General features: G+C 41.3%; 1 long non-coding RNA gene across 2 annotated transcripts; it reads right to left on the bottom strand.

Annotated features, from left to right (window-relative positions):
• Positions 1-167: 167 nt before the first annotated feature.
• On the bottom strand, positions 168-12400 carry LOC133223381 (uncharacterized). 2 transcript variants are annotated; one of them, XR_009728550.1, is made up of 3 exons: positions 11753-12400; positions 8837-9068; positions 168-570 (listed from the first exon to the last, which is right to left on the bottom strand). It is a non-coding gene; the product is annotated as an uncharacterized LOC133223381 (long non-coding RNA). The 2 variants fall into 2 exon arrangements; XR_009728549.1 differs by lacking the exon at positions 168-570 and having other exon boundaries at positions 8836-9068.
• Between the last annotated feature and the right edge of the window lie 9269 nt (positions 12401-21669).

The following is a 21669-nucleotide window of genomic DNA, read 5'->3' on the forward strand; positions in this document are numbered from 1 at the left end:
TCTTTTAGTGGTTCCTAAAGGTAACAGTGAATTCCACTGAGGATGCTCTCCTCAGACCAAAGTGCTCCTCTGAGATCCTCTGCCAAGCCGACTGCCTGGCAGCTGCAAGGGTGCAGCAGGGCTGATGGCACCAGATATATCTGACACTTCCCTTTGTCCCAGTAGTCATCCCAAGAAGTGTTGAGAAGCTGTACACAGCCTATGAGTGCCCAGTTTATGAACAGACAAGTGTGGTGGGAAGGGGAACCAGGCCCTTGAGGTGCACCATGAATGTTGTCAGATGGCTTTTATTCTCCAGGATCCTGGAGTTTTTGTCTCAGAAGAGGAGACTGTGATCAGCAAGAAATGAATTCCAATATTTGTTTACATGTCACACAGTCTCCTCCCATCAAGTATGAAGACTGCTCAGGATGCTTTCCTTCCACCAAGCCACGACAGAAGAAACAAGCAAGATAGAAGTTCATCTCACCTCTATGAACCAGACATTGAATCCCCATGTCTTAATCCTTCTAGATTAAAAACTCTCCATTACCTCCACTGGAGTTTTATGAAGAATTTCAAGATTTGTCCCTAAATAAAAAGTACCAAATTAATATAATAGCATGGTGAAGTTTCTATTTACTGCACACAACAGTCAAGATATTCAGACTTACAGCTCCCACTGCAGCTGCAATCCAGTTTCCTTGCTTGTACATAATGTGTTTATCTACTATGAATGGCATTATCTTTAGTCCCTTAAGAAGCCCATATAATTTGGCTGTCACAGTTTCCACCACCTTGGAATCTCCTGCCTTTAATTTCGATTAAATACTGTCTATAGCATAACATTAATGGTGTTTCCAACATGTGCGGCAACTATGAAATCAACCACTACATACATGTTGCACATACATTTGTAATGTTCAAATACCATTTGTAGAGACAAGATCTCAAAGTAATATAAGGATCTGATCTTGATAAATCTAACAGCCCCAACAGGACTGCCTCCTCTCTGTTTCAGGCTTTGCAGCTGGGCTTTTCACTGTGAAGTAAACTCTCCGGGCCAAGCAGGTGGAGACAGCAGATATGAACCTGCCTCAAGTCCTTTCCCTACCTTTTCTGCCATGAAGGCTTTTCCTGTTGGCCTGGCCAGAGGAAGATGGTGGTCCTCAGGACAGAAATGCCTCCTGGCACATGCTGCAGCACCCAACCTACTGCAGCAGTGCATTAAGGGAGCTCACCCAGATGCCCCTTTGCACTGAGCTGTGCCCAGTCCCCAAGGAGAGGTTGCTGATGCTGTCTCTGTTTTGTAAGGAAGTGAGGCAGGACATTTAGCAGTTGAGAACCGAGGCTTCCTAATTAGCCATCCAGTAGTGCACTGACAGATGGCTGTTTCTATTTTTGCCTCCCTTACTCCAGGCCCATTCATTCAGCATGCTCCTTTTAATTACACAGGATCATGTGCCCAAAAACCTTGTCCGCTTTTTCCTGAGTGCATCAGTTGGTCTAACAGGAGATGTTATCTTTTCCTAAAACACCACTTCAGTTTGCCCATTTGTTTTGCAGCATTGAAGACAACCTCCAGTTTGTGCCTGCTTGTACTTGGCAGCAATCTTGAGCTTCAGGAGACCAAAGCTTTTCACAGAAGAGCAAATATTACTCTCCCAGGGTCCCCCCACTTCCCACATACCTGCAAGACAAGCTGGCAAGGAGGAGCATCAGAACACAGCAAAAGGCAAGTAAGATTCAGCACAAGGCAATCTGTATCATCAAAAATTCAAGCAAGGCAGCATCCCATAAAGACCTAATAAGTCTCCCTTTCTCCCTCAAAAGCACAGGTCCTCAATTCAATATACAGTAGGGCCAAAATATATGCATAGGCTTAGCAGCCCAAGAGTGACATGTTGTTTCATTCCTCTTCCCCAGACTCTGGATCATCTTCTCATCCCAAAAGCTTTCCTAAAATCCTCACTGTATTTTCAAACTAAGAATGTCCTAATTTGCAAAATAAAGAGAAATGGGGATGAAAAACAAGACTGACAAAAGCCTGGGGTGGGTGACGTCCAGCATAGCTCTGTGGGAACCAAATTGTAAGCTGCCCTCCATGGAAAAGCAAAAACTGGCAGGAGCCCAGCTGAACGGTTCAGGGCTACCTGAGCAGACCCAACACCACATCTCTGGAAGGATCTCAACCTGGAACTCACTGTTGTTGTACAACTTACAGGGAATGGCTGTCACCCATTTATGTCCTGTGATCAATGGCCCTGTGGAAAACCCAGCATCAATAATGAGTAAGTACCAAATAATGTGCTCTATCTTTCCAGCCCTGGCTACAATGAAGACCATCAAGTGGTACAAATTACTTCACTGTAGTGATGTTGATTTCTACAACCCGGGAATCTAGCCCAGGTTTCATCTGGTTCACGAGTGAAGTAAACCATACAGTATCATGTGTATATATATATATATTATATATATAACGTAGTTGACAATGTAGGTAGACCACAGTTTCCACACAACTTGGCTGGAGGGGGGGTAAGGCTATTTGCATTGATAAGATGGCGCAAGCACAGTTTACCAAGTGTAGAAAAAAATCCAGCCACAGAGAGGCTTGGTAGGGGCTCTGGCACCAGATCTCTGCAGGAACCCAAGCTTTCTAAAGAGTCTGTGAGAAGCTGGGAAAGCTCGTCCAAGCCATGTTTCTAAGAATACTGAGGGGCAGCTTGACGCTCTGTCGAGTGCTGGAGGTTGCACTTGCACATGCACACTCAGCCACAACACCATTAGGGTTTTGCTCATTTGGCACCTCTTCCTCATTTACTTAATTTCTATTAATACCATAATGTTTCTGATTCAAGCCTTTATCAGATGCTGCCATGTGTTACACAGAGCCAAACTTTGGAAGGAGGCTTTGGAAAGAAGTCATTTAAGGGCGCATTAAAAAATGCCAGAGCACTGGGAAGGGCGGCTCCCAAGCGAGGGGTGGCTGCTGTAACTGTAAAAAGGCAACTGGGTTGGTTTTCTGCAGGCCTAGGCCAGTGCTCTCCTGCCTGGCAAGGCCCAGCAGGTGCCTGGGGGTCTGTGGAACATACTGGAAAGTCTATGAAGGCTAATGGGGAAAAGACTAACCTTGTTGACAGCAGCTTTCCACACCTGGCTCTGAACCTCTATTGGAAAATGGAGGTAGAGGTCTGCAAATCAAGAGAGGTTGAAAACCACAGCATAAGCATGTCCCAGCTCTGTCTCTGGGGTAGCCAGTAGTTGTGTCTGATGATTACTTCTGAAATAAATGGCTCAGTTACTGTGATCATACTGCAAAACATAGGCAGAGGGTGGAGGTTAGCACTTTCTGTCCTTTGCCTTCATCTGTGACCCAGTGATATGTTTGTCATGGCTTGGCTGGAGGACGTATGGAGCTCCTGAGAAACAGCTTCCAGAAAAAACCTGTACTCACGGCATCTGAACAGTACCAATCAACAGTTTCATTGGTTAAAACTAAGAGGTCAAATACAAGCAGCAGATGAGAAGAACACAGATGTTGACGCTGACACGCTGCTGGCCTTTTGGAATGACGATGAGCGGCTGGAAATGCATGTGACACACTGGAGAATAGGGATGGAGTGAAGAATTTCAGGCTCACTAGAACATCACAAATGAAAAGGCAGTCAGCTGAGCATTCTGAATTCTTCCTTTGAAAATCATCTGTAGATCTTCCACTGCTTCATACTAGAATGGGCTTCAGTCCCCTGGCTTTGGGAAGACACACATGATAGGGCTGCAGGCTTCCAGGTTGGCCAGGCCCACTCAGGCATCCTGAAAACCTCCCAGTATAGGAAAAAAACATTTAAGGTAGATGAATATCTTTGGGGAGAAGAAAAGAGAAACCCCATTTCTGTGTTTGTGGTTGAGTGAAGATCTAGGCTGTCTTCACAGCAGAAAAACTCCCTTCTTGGAGGAGGCTATTTTTTTCCCTCTGAATAATGACACAATTAGTGAGTTCTCCATGCAGAGCATGCTGCTCCCTACACATTTCCAAGGCCAGGTTTGGGTCTGTCAGCTGCAGGACTTCTCTTCAAGCTACTCCCCAGGGGAACCAGTTACTGAAGCATTGGAAGCCCTGTCTAGAGCTACCTTAAAACTAAAGGGAGCATGTCTCTGTATTTCAGTGGCATCTGGTATTGTACTCTGCCATAAGCTTTAATTGTTTCTGTTCTGGAGAAAGCCTTTGTTCAATACAACTGCCTACTTCATGATGACATCATCCAAGACTGTGCAAAAAAAGCACAGCCTGGAGTAGTCAGGCATGTGATGATGTATAAATAGCACTGACAGAACAATATTATAAACTCTATTGGTACAGCTGAGATAAAACTAGCAAGTTGCTGATTCATCTAAGATATCAGCTAGAGGGATGGCATAAGGTTCAGCTACAATAAACCTTCTCAGCTAAAAGCATATTACTTCACCATGAATCAGCTCCTCATCTCTTTCATTCTTTTCAGAAAAGCACCTGTCTCTTCCTACTTTGATCCTCCATTACCAAACACATGAAATATAGGGCCTGGGTTTTATTTCTTCTTCCCCTACACTGAAACACATTGCAGTCAGAGATTTCTCTAAGGCTTTAGAGAAAGCATAGGAAAAGCAGAAGCATTCCTAAAACTGCTTGCCAAGTGCTTGGTCGTAGTGACGTTTATGTTAATGTTCTTTGCTATGTTTCTACTTTGCCTGCCTCTAGAAAAACAAACAAGGGACCATTATTTCAATAAACCTGGAATACTGAACCATATTTCCAACATCTCTGAATCTGTAATGACTAGGTCATTTTATGGCTTTCAGTAAGATATATGCAAAGTCAAGTACACAGCCACATACAATATGCTTTTCAGAGAGACAAAATGAAACTTAAACACCAAACCTACAAATACAAGAATTAAAGGAAAAAAGGAAGCCAAGAGACAGGTGACTTGCTCCTTGGAACACATCAGCAATGATTACTTGTCCTGTGTCTTGCCTGGCCCACAATTTATGCTCTTGTTTGATTTAACTTTTAAACTATCTGGACTGTAATACCAGCCACACTGATGCTAAGCCCCTCTTCACAGGAAGATGCTGGAGGAGAGTACAGGGACTACAGTACCAAGAACTAGTGCTCCAGCTGCAAATACAGGGGCAGCTGCTCTTGGGAAGCAGTCTCAGACTGCTGCCTGTCTGCTTCTGGAACAGGTGTCACAGCAACAACAAGCTGCCCAGTGCAGGATGCTAACTGGCTGCAGCCACAGGTAAACAGGCAGTTCCAGGAATCCCTCTATTGTGGCAAATTCTCCCCCACAACACAACCATCATATTTTTAGACACAGTTAAAAGAGTTAAATGTTTAACTTTCAGTTTTTAACACTAAAGCGATATGGCAAAGAGAAGCATAGATAATAAATGGCAACTTGTAAACAGGCAAATTATGAGGTTTCTCTCCCTTCATGTTGGACAAGCTCTTCTGTAACCAGCACAATGCTTCTCAGTGCGATGACTTGGGCTAATGAGTAGAGCCAGGAAACTCACAGCCTCCTCTGTCACCTCTTGCATGACTGTCTGGCCTCCACAAAGCTTTCTATTGCTTGTGCATCACCTTGTGATCAATGCATAATGATGACAAATATCTCTAGCAACTCAGAAGACAACAGGTCACCCTCTCCTTGTGAATACCTTCCTGCTGGATCTCAATACAGTGGGTGACAGAAATAAGCTCTAACAAATGCAATTGCTTTGCAGTTTAATACCTATGATTCCACTTACCGGTAACCTACTAAGCTTCTGTGTGCCAGCAACTTAAGTCCACATTCTGTTCCTCAACAGCATGATCTTACACTGTGATCATCATTCCCATGAGCGTTAACTAAATGGACATACCAGACCCATTAGAACAGTCTGCTTTGTACAAGTAAAGAGCTTTATCTACTGACTGCATCTTGGTTTGCATCAAAGCTAAGTTGCTTGTTCAGGAGCATTAAAATGGGCAAGGTTTATGAGCATTAAAATGGGCAAGGTTTATACAATTAGGGAACTTTATATTAATTTTTAAAACTTGCAGATGTTGCAGCCTGTACATATGGGAGTAGCACCAAAGGTTGCGATGACAGAAAAAGTTATATTGGCTGGATTTTCAAATTAAGGAAGCAGGAAAAAGAAAAATCTCACCCTACCACTATCAAGGCATTACACGTATCTAGTTTTGCACACATCTTTTAGTTAGCAGCTTTGCATTTCTGATATTGAGTTAATCAGCGATTTTTTTTATGAGCACAAAACCAATAAAATACTGTGGGGGGAAGGGGGAGTGGGAGAGGGGGCAGTGGCAACAAAAACCCCTTATTTGCTTATGACGTATTTTTATATTCACTAAATCCTTCTTGCTATGCCCAGATAAGACCTTTGCTGCATCACAAGTTTCAGAGAGCAGTGCCAGGAGTAATCCTACATATCTTCCACTTGTGCCAACATAGAATCATAGAACAGTTAGGGTTGGAAAGGACCTTAAGATCATCTAATTGCAACCCCCCTGCCATGGGCAGGGACACCTCGCACTAAAGCATGCCACTGAAGGCTTCGTCCAACCTGGCCTTGAACGCTGCCAGGGATGGAGCATTCCAACCTCCTCTGGTGTGAGCAGTGGTGGGAAGAGCAGCCTTTAGGATGTCACTTTGCCACCTCTCAAAGAATTTGCAGCTCTAGCATTATTTTGGCTGGGGTTGCTATTCAATCAACATGCCGAGGTGCTTTGCAGAGAACATTTAAGTGACCCTCAATGATCTAGATAAACAAGATGTTTTATATTATCAACATCTCCTTTGTATTCCAGTTGCATGACAATACTGGTAAAACCTACTGATGCTAAGACCAGCTTCAGCTTTGAAGCTTGGGACAATAACAAAATAACCTGCTATTTGTTTATGTTAGTAATAAAATCTGCCAGCAATGATGATTTGATCGTGGCCTTAACAACAAGCCTAGCCAAAGGAAACCTTCCCAATAAAGAGGAGATGATGGAAGTGGATGGGTTGGCTGTGGATTTTCTAAATCTAGTCCAAGAAGCTAGTAGTTATGCTTAAAGTCTTAAATTTTATTTTGGACCCCATCTTTCCAAAAGATTTCCTGGGGGACAAAGAGAAATTGTAGCATTTGCCACTTCCTAGGATAAAAGTTTTGAGAAATGGAACAGAGCCGAACTCTATTATTCCTGTTTTCCTGAATCCATCAGAAGCAGCCAAGGAGCAAGGATGGAAGCACTGCCCCAGCATGGCAGGCTCTCCTAATTGCCATCTTCCTTGGGCATCCCTCCCTCTTCCTCCACCTGCCCTGCCTCTATTCCTTCTGCCACATAGTCAGCCATAGGGATTATTCTGGGCCTTGGGGCTGTGGGAATGGGTGCCCTTGTATTGCACTTTAATCCATCTGGGAGACCGCAGCTGCATGTACATAATAACCAGATAGTTTGTTGAGTTTATATATATATACATATATATATATATATATATGCTATGTTCTTGCTCTCTACTTTTTTCTATATATATGTAACATAGCAATGCCACTACAACTATAGGCATGCTACATGGGAACATACCTTTCATATGTAATCAGTCCTTAGGCATCAGTCCTTAGGCATCAGTGTTGCATAAGTGAGGTAGAAAAAGGCTGGTTTATAGTGCACTTCTAAGCAGACAATTTCAACTTTTGGCATCTCTTCCCCAGTATCTCCACCACTGGTGAACATGTGAATGTAATGTTGCCTCACTGCAGTCTGGCGCAATGGATTTTACAATAGAGTATTTTGATAACACCATAGACTTGCATGTGAGTAAGACTTCCAGTACAGCAGCACAATTTATTCCCATTTCCAGTGTAATGGAGCCTTTCTGATTATTTTCACAGCACTGTACAAGATTTTTTGTGGTGTTTTTTTTTTTTTTTCCCTGTTGCACAAAAGGAAAAAAAGCTCCTAATATGTTCCTGAAATTCCTTGTGAAGATAATGTGACTTACTCTATCAGCAAGAGAATGATACTGGAATGAATGAAAGTCAATATTTTTTCTCAAAGTTTCTTAGTATTCAGTCCTCATATGGTGTAGGGGGTTAAACTCTCAATTACACAAAGGCAAATACACAGAAATCTTTCAAAGTTAATAGAGTTATTCTCGACACCTGAGTAATTTGTCCCTTGGTATGATTCATTCTCCACAATCCACTCTGAATGTCCGTAACGACTGCTTCTATTCGCTTACATTTTTAGCTCTGTTGTAATTCTATTTTTTTCCATGTTTCACAAATAGCTGGAGTCAGTTTCTTTCAGATGATGCTGTTTCCCCAACTTGGCTTCCCTATGAATAACCTCCATCATCACTATGCTACTTTTGCTTGAATGTTTCATTTTTAACAATAAACATCTATCCCAGATGCCTTATTTTCAGCTTCATTAAATGTTTTACTAGTTCATATTGAGTCATGTCAATATTTACCTTGGACACGATTCCATATCCTTTAGTTTCTAATACCAGAATTCTCCAGACAAGCTTATTGTTCCTGGCTTGACTTCTCCAAGTCACAGCTTAAAAATTTTTGACGTACTAAGTAAGATGCAAATTCACCCAACTATTTGCTTTGTGGAGTGCTGCCAGCTATGTCTATTCCAAACATCTTTGAACTGATTTACTTCAATTTCTGTGTGCACATGGCCCCCAGACCTGTAACCAGTTACTCTGAGATAATTTAAAAGCCATTTAATAACAGCAATTAGCAGGAGAGAAAGCAGAAATCAGATATCAACTTTCTGGGTGTAGTACCACAACAGACCATTTCTACTGACCTTTTGCATCGTAGAGAAAGGGTGTCAGGAAACCAGGAGGGATTTCCAGCCCCTACACCTTCATGCTGGTCCTCACTGCACAGCCCCGGGTACTTTTCTGAGACACTGGATGGCATTTCTTCACTCCAGCTCTCTCCCCTGCTCCTGACCAGAAGGACTGATTTGTTCCAAGCCATGCACAGCATGGAAGTCATTGTGCTGTTTCTTGTACTAAACTGTGTACTGGGCAGGTCTGAAGGAACCTTGTAAAATAGTGAGCACCAGCAGGATGCCATGTTTACCGGACAGGAGGACAGCAGCAGCATGGAAGTAAGTTCCCCAGTAATATCAATAACACAGGTAACGGTAGTAACTAAGAGAGGAGAGGTGGTGGTGAGGGTCATACTGGAGCAATAGAGAGCCTAGGAGAATGTAAAGGTGGGTGGAACAGATTCTGCCCCTTTGGCAGCTGCATAAGAGCAACCTCTGTCTTCGACAAGAAGTTGGCAACAACTAGAGTATGGTAATGACAAGATGTGTAAAGGAAAAAAGCCATGGGCATGGAGAGGAGCAGCATGGGTGTCAGGGGATGGTGTTTTGCGGGACCCCAGTGTAAGGGGTACCTGAAATAGCTCAGTGTGCTCATCCCCAGGTAGTCCCTGAGCTGTTGACCACAGAGCCATCTGCATCCAGGCTGCTCCTCATTTCTGTAAACATGCTTGCTTGAGCAAAGTTGCTCCAAAAACATACAAGACAATGGGAAACAGAAGTTTGAGAAGTGCAATTTTCTCAATAATTTTCTCAATCTTTACACTGAGTTTACTTCAGGTCCTTTTTCAAAGCAGTAGCACAAAAAATGTAGTGTGAAGTTTGATATATTTTTATTTTATATTAATGTACTGCACTGGAATAAAACATTTTGAATTTTATATTGGATATAAAAAAGCAAAGGTGTCAAGCTGTGAAAGTGCTTTGAAAATAACAAAGGACTTTATGTGGGATTGTTTGAGGTCATTTTATCTGTTGTTCCTGACAGTATTTAAATACCTCCTTTCAGTTTGAAATGCCTTTGGTTGTCATTCACTGAAATCAGTGGTGGAGACTAGCAAGGCAGCTGGGCACACACCACAAGGGGTTACAGGGGGAAAGATTCTGAGATCTCCAAAGCAATTATTATACCTGTGCTGTCCACCTATGTTTCACAAGAGGTGCCAATTTGGACTAAAGGAGTAAGCCACCTTCTTTTGAGAAAGGAGACAATTTCACATCATGCTGACTTCCTCAAGCAAACTAGTTTCAGGAGCAGGTCAAGGAGATGGCTTTAGTTCTCAACCCAGGTGTGTAACAGTTCTCAAGATGAAATACAGGGTATTAAGCTCAGTTCACATGGCAACAATTTCAGTGATGGCCACATGTGCAGATACATGGAGCTAGTTCTGAAATACCTTGCTTAGATGCTTTAGCAACAGCAGCGCAAGTAAATAATTTGTGTATTTAGCCCACATGCTATTGCTAACATCCCAGAAAGACTCCATCGGCACAGTGTAATGAAGCTAATATTTCTGTGCACCCTAGACTGCATTATAGCTTATAGACAGTTCCCCTAAGCTTTGACCCAAAAGGGCCGTACTGCCAAGAGGACAACAGAGGCTTTGTTTCTGAAAGAACTTGCTCACCTCTAAAGCAGAGGTGGCTGTTCTCCTTTTTTGTCTAAGCCAGAATCAGAAACAGTTTGAAACTGGGATATTCAAATTCCCTTCTCTGCCTTATGTCCCCCTGGACATATACTCCAGTGAAAAAAAGCAGCTTGGTACGGGAAGGGAGATGAGACAGGATGCAGGACCATTGTCTCCCACAAACATATGCGGCCAAAAGATAAAAGGGAATGGTTGAATACTAGATTAAATGCAAGTTTCATGTAAATTATCACATACAGAGACCTAATAAATGATTCTGTGCAATGCACTGTCAGAGATTTTTCTCTTCCATTTTTGTTTTGCATGTGTAGGAGCTTTTTCCCCTTGGAGGATAATGTTCAGGTTTTAAAATTTATATTATCTGTCATTACATTCATCTGTCACTCTGTTGAAAGGGCTTCTTTTTTAATAAAATGTCCTTTTTTCTTTTTAATGTGTTTCGTATCAGAATGGGGTATTTAGAATAAGCCCTTTCAACAGCAGTACTGCACAGGGTGGGGTAACATGCAGGAAGGTTCCTTTTTGTGTAGTATGATCTCTTTCGACCCAAACAACTAATCAAAGTTTTACAGGTTTTGTATTTGCCCCGGTGGGGAACTGGCAAGGGTATTCACTGCAAATCTCTGCTTCCAGTGCAAAGGACTCAACTAGAAACAGAGGCTTTGCTGACAGATGCCCAACAGTTCTTTCAGGCAGGACTTGTACTTTACCCACTCTCACCTCCTGGTCTGGTGCAGTTGTGAAAATCCCTCTGTGAGGTTCAGCCTGTGCAGAGGGTGCCCATGAAATCCTCATGTTTCTTGTTGCTGTTATACAGTTATATGGGCTTACTGCTTGCCGAGGGTCTCACTCGAGTCTACATCTGAGCCCCTGTGACCACGGAGGACACCTTTCTCTCACTCCATGCTGCTTCAGTGCTTCTTATTCTGAGCTTGCTTTACCTTGTGACCTAACTAAAAATGGCATCATATTACTGTGTCATGATCGGTGTGTTCACTTCCTCTCATTCACTCTCTGCTGGTATACTTTCAATTATTCTTTCCCTAAATTGTTTTTGTTTTTTATTTTTTTTTTCTTCCCATCAAAATACCTGGAAGAATTCCAGCAACTTTTTCCTGCTGCTAAATATGAGCATTTTATTGCTAATGTCCACTTGAATTTGATCTTGAACAGCATAATATTACACATAGTATTTCACATAGGGCCCATGATTTTAATGCCAACTGCAAGATTGAGATACAGTAGTCCCACCTGTTTGAGTTCTGATTTCTCCTCAGCTCTGGGAATTTCCATTTCACTTGTCTTTATTCCCACCAGCCATCCTGCATTTGGCCATATGATCGCTTTCCTTCCTGGAACATGAAACAGAGAGGACAGTCATTCAGCCTGCAGGTCATATACCTAGATTATCTTTCATCACTAGGCAGCTTTGATAGCAATCTGATTTCTTCTTTTAGAATAAGGGGAAAACCCTCCATGAAAAGACAGAGGGTGCAAGCATGCTACTAATTACTCAGTGAAAAAAGGTTCAAGGCTCAAATCTTATTATCAGCCTCTATAGTGGAAATACAGTGACTCCAGTATAAGCAGAGGAAGCACAATGGTGTAGCTGAGATCCAGATCAAGATAAAGGTTTTGGAATACGCTCCTCTGAGTTGCCTTTTTTCTTATATTTTTATATATGTATTTTATTACAGACATCTCATCTCCCGCTTTATGAGTTATTTTGAAGGCTTACTGTATCCAAGAAAGCAGAGCAGGAGTTCAGATTATGAACTTTGATTGCTCATGGTTTATTCAATATTTTTAATAAAGTTTGAAAAGATTCCCTTCCATCAAAGAATGTCCCCTTTGATTAATCAATTGAATTTGATATTTTCTCCATGAAGAATACAACGCAGCATGCCCCTTTGCCAGTTGTTTACAGGCAGCTTTGCAGTACACAATAGAAAACTATTTTCTAAGTAAAAAGGCTGTGATCAGAAATGTTAATAAACCACTTAATAATATAGAATCTTTTTCTTCTATTAAAAAACGCATAATAAAGTCATACAAAGCCATTTTTCATATAATCTGCATACTTTCCAAATAGCATATTCAGGGAAACAAGAGTTGTCTCAAATGGCCTTCTTCACATTTACATCTGTAACAGCTGCAGTAGCAGTTCTGTCAGGTTTGATTTTATTCAGTGTTGCAGGATCAACATAAAATCTAGGCTGAAAATTAAAGGGAGTAAATGTCCCCCTGACAGTCAAGAGAATGATTTTGGTCCAAGAGTATTTCTGGCCACAACTCACTTTCAAAAGCAGCTTTGTCATTTGTGCCTGGCCTAGTCCCAATAAGTGCTATTATGATTTGTTACGTTTTCTATAGAACCAGGAAACCATTTATTAGCCCCATGGTATTGTATTGAGCTTCAATTATGTAACAGTCATTATTCTGCTGAATATCCAAAGCTTTGTAAGAAAGTTTTAGTTCTGGAAAGAAACATACAAGGTTCTCAAATGATTTTGAGAAAGATCAATCTCCCCCTTTTTTGCTAGTTGAAAGAGGAAAGGTCCCTTCTTGATATAAATCATGAATAATGTGAATAGACTTTTTTCTAAAGAAAAACTCCTTTTTCTTTGAAAGCCATTGATAGCTTGGGATTCAAGCAGAAAGGAATAAAAGAAGAAATAATAGTTTCTTCCTAGAAGAGAACATGATAGGTATGTGTCCAAATTAGTGAGATTTTAATTTAATTATAACCCAGGAGTGTGTGTGCATGTGTGATTTGCCTGCTTATAAGTGAGGAATGAGGGTCTCTCCCACATGTAGTGTGGAAGAGGAGCGGGCAGGTCCTCAACTGGTGTTAAGCCTTGCTAGGGGCCCCTTCATGCTGTTCTTGCATCTGATGCAAGTCAAGAATGCAACCCACAGTCCTGTGTGCTTATTTAGCTGCCCTTTATGGTTCAACAACACAAACTGTTGATACCTAATCAAATCCCAGTGCCCTCCCATTTCCAACTGGTCTGAGCCATCTGCATCTCCCAGACTTGACAATAAATTAACTACCATAAAGTAACTAGGTAACTAGTTACCTGACATCATTCTCTTTCTATCATCCTTTAGTGTTTGAAAAAAACCCCACAACCCCAAAACATAGATTTTTTAAAAGCACTGACATAAAAATTGATCAGCTCCAAGCAATTCTGCCCTTCAGAAGTCATTTTACATGATTGAAGGCTTCAGCTTCCAGTTCTCAGAGGCTTTTCCAGTTCTCAGTCAGGTGTGAATTTTTCTCTGCTCTCTCAACAGCCAGACAGGGCAGTTCCTGTAACCACCATACACCAGGTAAGAGTCAGTCCAGCTGCTGCCTCTGGGTTTTGTTTTTAATTGAAACTAAAATACACCACACACACAATGCACATACAACGCATACATGCAACAGCTGCTCTGCCTTAGAGTAGCAGGACTCCTTGGTATTCTTAGGAAATGGAAAAGCAATGTTCCCAAGGCTGTCAGGTACTCAAAATGATCTTTCTTTAATGTATGCTCAGGTCAACTGGTATTTTAGTAGAATGACTCTAGCTTTATGCCAGCTGAAGAGAAAGTAGAAAGTAAATCAATAACCTTGGTTTTTTTTCAGATAGACTTCAGTATTTCAAAAATGCACAGCTAATGGAAATCTGCTGCCAAGGTTGCACCCATATTACAAACCCAAACAATTCAAACACCGCTGCTACAACTCGGTGTAACTACAGCCATTGCATAGCAAGCATACGTATGCTTGAGTGTATGTTTTGCCCTCTGTGAGGACAAGCAAGAAGAAAGCAGGTGATACTACATTTTGACTACAACCATGTCATACCCTGGTTATTTTTGCAGTATAAATGTGTTATATACGGATCAAATGCATTTGCATTTCATTCACTAATTCTACTCAGAGCAGCATTCAAGCTCCCTTTTTGCAACAACAGGAAAGAATTTGGATACCCAGTATATCTAAAAAAAAAAAAAAGTGAATTGAAGTAGAACACATTTGCAAGTTGCACATTTATTGGATGCACATTTATTGGATTAAGTGAAACAAGGCATCGAGCCAGAATCTGATCTTGTTTGCCACTATGCAAACGATGAGTAAGTCTGCTAGGGTCAACAGAGCAGCAGTGGAGTCACATGAGTCACAGCACACTGCTCTTCGGAAAGATTGCTCTGTGGCTAAATATACTATTACAGTTGCTTCAAGAAAAGCTCTGCATCAAGTTCTAATGAATGCTGGCAGTGATAAAGCCTAAAGGATGAACAGGAATTAACAAGTGGCCTTAAAATCTTATTGAAGAGAATGGAAGTTTTGTCTGCACAAGAAGTGAAGAAACAGAGCTTTGGTAATGACCTAATTTTTCCACCACCCATATTTATCCACCTTGGTGGGGGGGTGGGGGGGGGAGCAGAAAAGGAAACAGATTTTTTTTTGTTTCAGGATCCAAGTGCAGAAAATACTAAACTCAACAGATTAAGTTTGCAGAAGTTACCCCTCAACTATGTGATAACTGAGTTAGTTTCACTATCATTTTAATCAGGCTTGTCCCTGTAAACAATGCCTTGCTCCTCTCAGGGAATGCATTAAATAAACCCACTGTTATCAGTGAATGGGAACAGCCACACCAACACCAATCCAGCACTCCATCCCAGTGACGCAGCACAATGATAATTACAATAAATACCCTTCATATCTCCATCTCATACACAGAGTGGTGAATTTGGAGAAATGAGAAACCGTAAAAGAGAAGGAAGCCCTTTGGTCTTTTCTTTTTTCAGTGGGGTTATAATTTAGTGCTGTTACAACAATAGTTTTAGGTAACTAAGACTGCTTGTCAAATGTAGGTTTGCATTTTTTATCAGAGCACTGAATTAAGAGATTTCATGATTCCTTGTGAATTGCTGTCCTACATAGTCTTTTCACTGGAAACCTGACTAAATGAGTATTATTTCTTCTTAAGTGGTTTTACAGGTCGTTTATCTTAGATTTATGAGTATCAACCTACTTTAGAACGTATTAGATAGCTTTAACGTTTGACACATATTCTCTAAATCATTTACAGTGCTCTCCATTTGCACTAGACGATCAGTAATCTTCTCAATATTAGGTTTTATTGACAATGCACCATACAGAGTACTTATTATATGGTAATGATTTAAGATAGGTGCAAGATTGGGAACTAATAAATCCAAAAGCTCATTTTTGATTGTTGACACAGAGCTGAGAAATAATGTGCATCTGTCTAAATTACACTGTTTCTCAACAACATAACACACATACATGTTTAACCTGTTAGGAACACAGTGCAGAGATGTGCAAACAGATCCTAACTCTTGCTTTGAGCTTGATGCTTAAAGCTCTGCGTTTACTCAGAGAAAACCACCAGTGTGTGTGAGACTCCTCCATCTCGTGGAAGTGCCTGCACCTGCCTTATACCGTGTGGCAGGTGCAGGGGACCAGCCCAGGTCTGGTTCCTGAGCACTGGTTCATGCCCAGCTCCACCTGGCTCATTGCAGGCTACTGCTGCTGCTGTCCAAGCCGACAGTCTCAAGCAACCCAAACATGACTCTCTTACCCTTGAGTCACGTCAAGGTAAATAGGCCTACTGAGATCAAGAAGCATTTTGCCTGAGTAGGCAGGTAGTAAAACTGAGATTAAGGGCTTAAAAATTACCCCCATTATTTATATTTGGGAGACAATATCAAAAGCTGTCATATATAACAAAGACAAACCTTCATGTAGCCCTACACAATAATTTCACAGAAACATTGGCATTGATAGTAACTGAATTCAGTTGAATAATTGATTTGACTTCTTTAATAGAAGATCAGCCCCCATATCTATATTACTCACAGAAAATTGTAGTAAAAGAAAAAAAAAATTAAAGCAAGAGTCCTTGGTAGCAAATGAACATCTCTCCACTGAGTTCTATAGAATTAAACTCTCATCTGCAACCCGTAATCCAAAGGTGTGTCTTTGAAATGCAGTCAGAGAGATCTGTGTCAGCCCTGCTTTTATAGTATGCCATTGGAAATGCTTTCTGGGGCATCGGAGCTGCATGAACTGGCAATTTGTTAAGTTGAAATGTGACATTTCAGAAGAAGGCTGGAGTGATCTCAGGCCAAAACAAACACAAAATCTGAATCCTGCTTTTATCCCAGCAGCCACCTGGCAAGAAAACTCCAATGAAAAATTGATGTTAGTGGCAAAATTGTCCTGTGACAATTACACATGACTAATAGCAGGGAAGCACAGGAAAGAGGTGGCTTTTTCTCACCTTGGTCATTCAGGAAAACAATCCCAAACCCCTTACTCAGGCTAGAGCTGTGGCAGGCTCACTCAGCTGCCCCCAAATGATTTAGTAGCAGAGGAACCGATGCTACTGAACATTCAGAACTCCAAACTCCAACCAAAATAAAACACCTTTCAAAGCAGCAGAGTGAATATTGCTGTTACCTTGTCTTACTTTGGTAAGATCAGGCACAGATTTGCTGGAGTAAGGCAATGGAGGAGCTAAAAAACCCACAACAAATCCTCCCAAATTAGGGCTCCCTGGTGCCATATGCACAGCTCTGGCCTTGACATGAGGGAATGCCTGCAGACCCCCAACCTAACAGCACATTAGCAGGCACTTTACTAACCTGCTGTGAAATAGCAGAAATATCACAAGCTCAATTTTTCCTATTAGTGGAGCTATCTGCCTTCTGCAGTGTGGTATCTACATTTTTGTAAGCTTGTTTCATTCACTTAGTTCCTAAATCAGCAAAATTTAGTGATCTTCAACATCTCCCTGTGGTAAGTGAAGTTTCTTTTACTACTGTGAAGAAGGGAGGAGGTCAAGAAAGCTTGGGAAAAATTGTTAGCATGATCTGTAATATGAATTTGGCAGAAGAGGAATTGAGAACATTTCTTTGGAAAACAATCAAAGGGCAAAGTTTTCCTCTTGGAGCTGCATAGTAATTTATGACTTAAGACTCCAAAGAAACTTGCTACTCCAATGATTACAATAGCAAAATATTCACTGTCTGCCTGACAAAGACGGTCATTTTTTCTCCCATTGTCAGTATCTCACTATTCAGGCAGGGCCACATGTGTGTCCCTCGACATGTAGATAAAGGTTGAATGATGCATCTCTGCTCAGGAGCATGTAAGTTAGATATGGCACAAAATGACATGACAAAAAGTAACAGGGCTGGTGGCAGAAGTGTAGGCTCGGTGTTGCAGAGCATGACACATGCTTTCTCTTATCTGGATCTCAGCTCCTCCTGGCATACATGAAAGGTCAGCGTCTTCGTGGTTAACCACTTATACCACCTCAACACACACAGGCTACCAATAAAACTGAGGATCGTGAGAGCCTTGAAGATGAGGAACCTTCAGCCTCCTGTATCCATTCCAGCTTGGTCCATCAAAAACACGGTATTAAAGTGTGGAACACTTTTGTGCCATCAAACAGTATGGTGGCCAGGAGTACAACTGAGTTCAAAATAGGACAAATTCATGGAGAAGGTGCCCGTTGATTTCAAGCTACTGTTGGGTCTGGGTGCACAGTCTGACCCCACAAATTTCTAAAGCACTGATCAGTGGAAGTGTATGCCTTCATGCAGTGAATCACCCTTAGGGTTCTCTGTTCCTATACTGTTCCCTAAGCATCCCGCCAATGCTAAAGGAAAGACCCTGGGACACTGGCTCTACCCAGTCATATTTCTTATGCTATAACCAATATAACCATAAGAATAGACGTAAGAATAGACAAGAAAAATTGTCTTGAGGTTAAAAGATGTAAAATTCAAATTTTAAGAACACGTTGTACAACTGATCTTCAGAAAGGGTTAAAAAGAGCTAAATGAAAACTAAAATATTCACATAGACCAACTCAGGGGAGGAAGGCAAAATCCTGAGGCCTTCTTTGCAGTCACTGAAGGAACTGGCTTATCTAGATGGTGCTTCAGAGCACTCTGAAGAGGCTTCCACCATGAATCACCACCCATATCAGCATCACAAACTGATACAGCTCCAGCAACTTTTTCCAGAAAAGAAGAGTGCCATACCCATTTTAGGTGAATAGCTTTTATGGATCATTCTTTCTTGTAGCCTCTAAACAATTTCCTCCTCCTAGGCCACAGGACTTCCCGCTAATTCCCCTTGGCTGGGGTGCTTGTAGCAACTCACTTTTTCCCTTTTTGTTCTTTGAATCATCTGCATAAACATTCAAAATACATACAACTGCTAGCAAGCCTAGGCAACATTGTGAGTGCAGAACTCCGCATGAACAAAATCCCATGTTTAATGCAGTCTTTGTTGCATCAGTGGCAGCACAGGCTTTATAGAAGTGCTACTATATAAAAAATCAGGTTGTTTCTGCCCTGGAAATATCTTACATTCTGTTCTTTTGCAGTATTACTAATTTTGAGTTCTGTTTAATGCTCTACGTTTGAATGGACTCTCAATTACATGAGTCACTGCAACTATCCTTTGATTTTCTTTTTCCTTTTTTTTTTCTTTTGTCACGTATATGTAATCTGAACCTGTAACTGCTGGAGCCCAATGCCTGTTCTGCGCACCCAAAATGCCACAACAAAATGGCCTCAAATGTTACATTCAGTTTTGAGTCGCTCGTGGCATGCAACTCTGCCTTGTGTGCTTTGTCATTACTGTTACTTCCTGGTGAACCACAGCAGAGAAGTGGAGGTGATAACACCTTGAATACACCTTTTGCCTAGACTGCAGCCTACAGAAGAACTATGTAGTTGCATGTTGTGGCAGGGGCAGGAATAACACCAGCGTAAAATGAGGGAGGGTAGAGAGGAAAAAGAGGGGGCTAATTGTTCAGTTACCTGCAGTGTATCTCGCTGCTGCATGCCATGCCATGCCATGCCATGCTGGTCAGTGCAAACATCCCTTTCACACAAGTAAATCTGTAAATGTTAGCTATGAATAGTTTACCAGTCTTGCTATCTCACCTGTCACATCCGCAGTCCACCACCAATATGTGCAAGCAGCAGATGCGAGGGTAAAGCCCACAATGGCACCCTTTCTACTGAGCAGATCTCTTCCATGAACTTGTAGGTTAGCACAGGATCAAACCTATGCTCTGGAGGATTTTAAGGGAGATTTAGATACTAAAAAAGAAAATTTCACTGTGAGGGTGGTGAGGTGCTGGCACAGCTTGCCCAGAGAAACTGTGGCTGCCCCATCCTATCCTTAGAAGTGTTCTAGGCCAGATTGGACGGGGCTTTGAACAACCTGGTCTAATGGAAGATGTTCCTGCCTATGACAGGGGGTTTGGAACTAGATGATCATTAAGGTCCCTTCCAACCCAAATCTTTCTATGATTCTATGATGTGTATATCTGGATGAATGTGTTTTGGTGGTCAGCTGCAGCGTGCAGTTAAATATCTGATTTAAAGGGCACAATGCTGACTTTGCCACATTTTGTGGTCAGGTTGGCAGTGTAGGTTATGGAAGAAAATGTATTTTTCTCACTTGTGAAAAGCTGAATTTGAAGCCTACGCAGAGTGGCTTTTCTGGGAAAGCAAATTTTCTAGGAATGCCAGTTACAATTTTAGGAAGGAAACAATGTGGTAATTTTCAAATTCAAATCAAGTTTTGGCACAGAAGAGGAAAAGCAAGTCTTGAGAAGAAAAGGTCATGGCAAAACACTATGAAACAGGTAAAAAACTGTTTTCTCTTTTTGTCTCCTTTCCCATCTCTTTTAAAGCCAGCTTCTCACTAGAAAAAATGCTTTCTATCTCTTCTAAACTTCCATCATGCTGTCAGTATAATGCAGGAAAGCACTGCCTGAAAATAGAGCTTTTCTTTTGCTAGAGGATAATTACTAGTTGTTCATTGTCTCATTATGAAATCCCAGTGAAGACTAGGATTTTACCATGAAGATGCCAAAAAGCATCAATATTATAATATTATACCTTACACAGGAAAAAAAATATGTCCTCTGTCCCCTGGATAAACCAACACTTCTCTGGCAGACAAGGTAGATCATAACACCTCTATCCTTCCTTTGCACAAGATCTGATTTGAATTGAAAGCTCTGTAGGGTGGGAACACGTTAGGAACTACGTTAAATATGTGTGTTGTAAAAAAATTGTTACAGCAACAGCATTGGGGAAAAAATGAAAGGAAGAAAGAAAAAAATAGAAATCAAAGATTGGCATACCAAAGCCTCAACTACAGGTCCCAGGAATGACAGTATAATTATTTTTAGAGATGACTATAGCAGTAACTCAACATGACGCGAGAGACTTGAGAAACAGCAAGCCTGATTTAAACCAATGGAAAAGCCAGGAATGCAGAATGGAGACTGTTCTTAATGCACCATATTGCATCTGAACATTTTGTTCCTACCCATCTATCCAAAGAATGACGTTTTGCATTTCATATTAACATTCTGAAGACATTAAAGGATTCTTCAATTTGATGTTCATATGCTGTGTCAGAACATGCACTCTGACTTCTCAGAGAGATATTATGTCTACCTTTTACTCATTTTCCCTCCGCAGCTTCCTGACTATCCTCCCCTCTCACTCCCCAAAAAATCCCTAGGGCTATCTTTTATTGGTAGCATTATTTAGTTCAGCAGGAAGATAGTTACAAATACAGTTTGTGGGATTTGAACTTCACTTTGGATTTCTGCAATACCTCAGCTGTTATGCATATGTACTAAGACTGAATGCTAAGAAATCATTGCAGCAATACTTGATGTTCATATACAATTTCTCATCTTCAAAGCACTTTAAAATTTCCCAGAGGTTCTACAAAATCTGGGAGAGGGAGGAAAAGATATGGGCAAAGCCTTTGTTTAGCATTGGCCTTATCATAAATCACAGTTAGTCCCTTTCTGCTTCACGCTACAGCAGGAATGTAGTCTTCAGATTAAAGTCTGCAGTGATAAACAATGCTGAGTTGCCAGTAACACATTTTCCTTAAAAAGTATTTTAAATACTCTTTTTTCTTTTTCCCATACGGACAGCTCTCTTCAGAAACTCTGTTCTCACCTTTGAGTTCAAAACCAGGGAAACTTGTGACATTAGCATAATGTGCTGTGAGCTGATTTTATGTATCAAAAAGGGTATTCTGATTTGAGAAAGTTTTGATAGCAAAAAAACCCAACCCAT

This window comes from Neopsephotus bourkii, unplaced genomic scaffold (assembly GCF_033783945.1).
Source record: "Neopsephotus bourkii isolate Nb327-2 ecotype Australia unplaced genomic scaffold, CSIRO-AGI_Nbou_v1 NB_1634, whole genome shotgun sequence".
NCBI classification, from domain to species: domain Eukaryota; kingdom Metazoa; phylum Chordata; class Aves; order Psittaciformes; family Psittacidae; genus Neopsephotus; species Neopsephotus bourkii.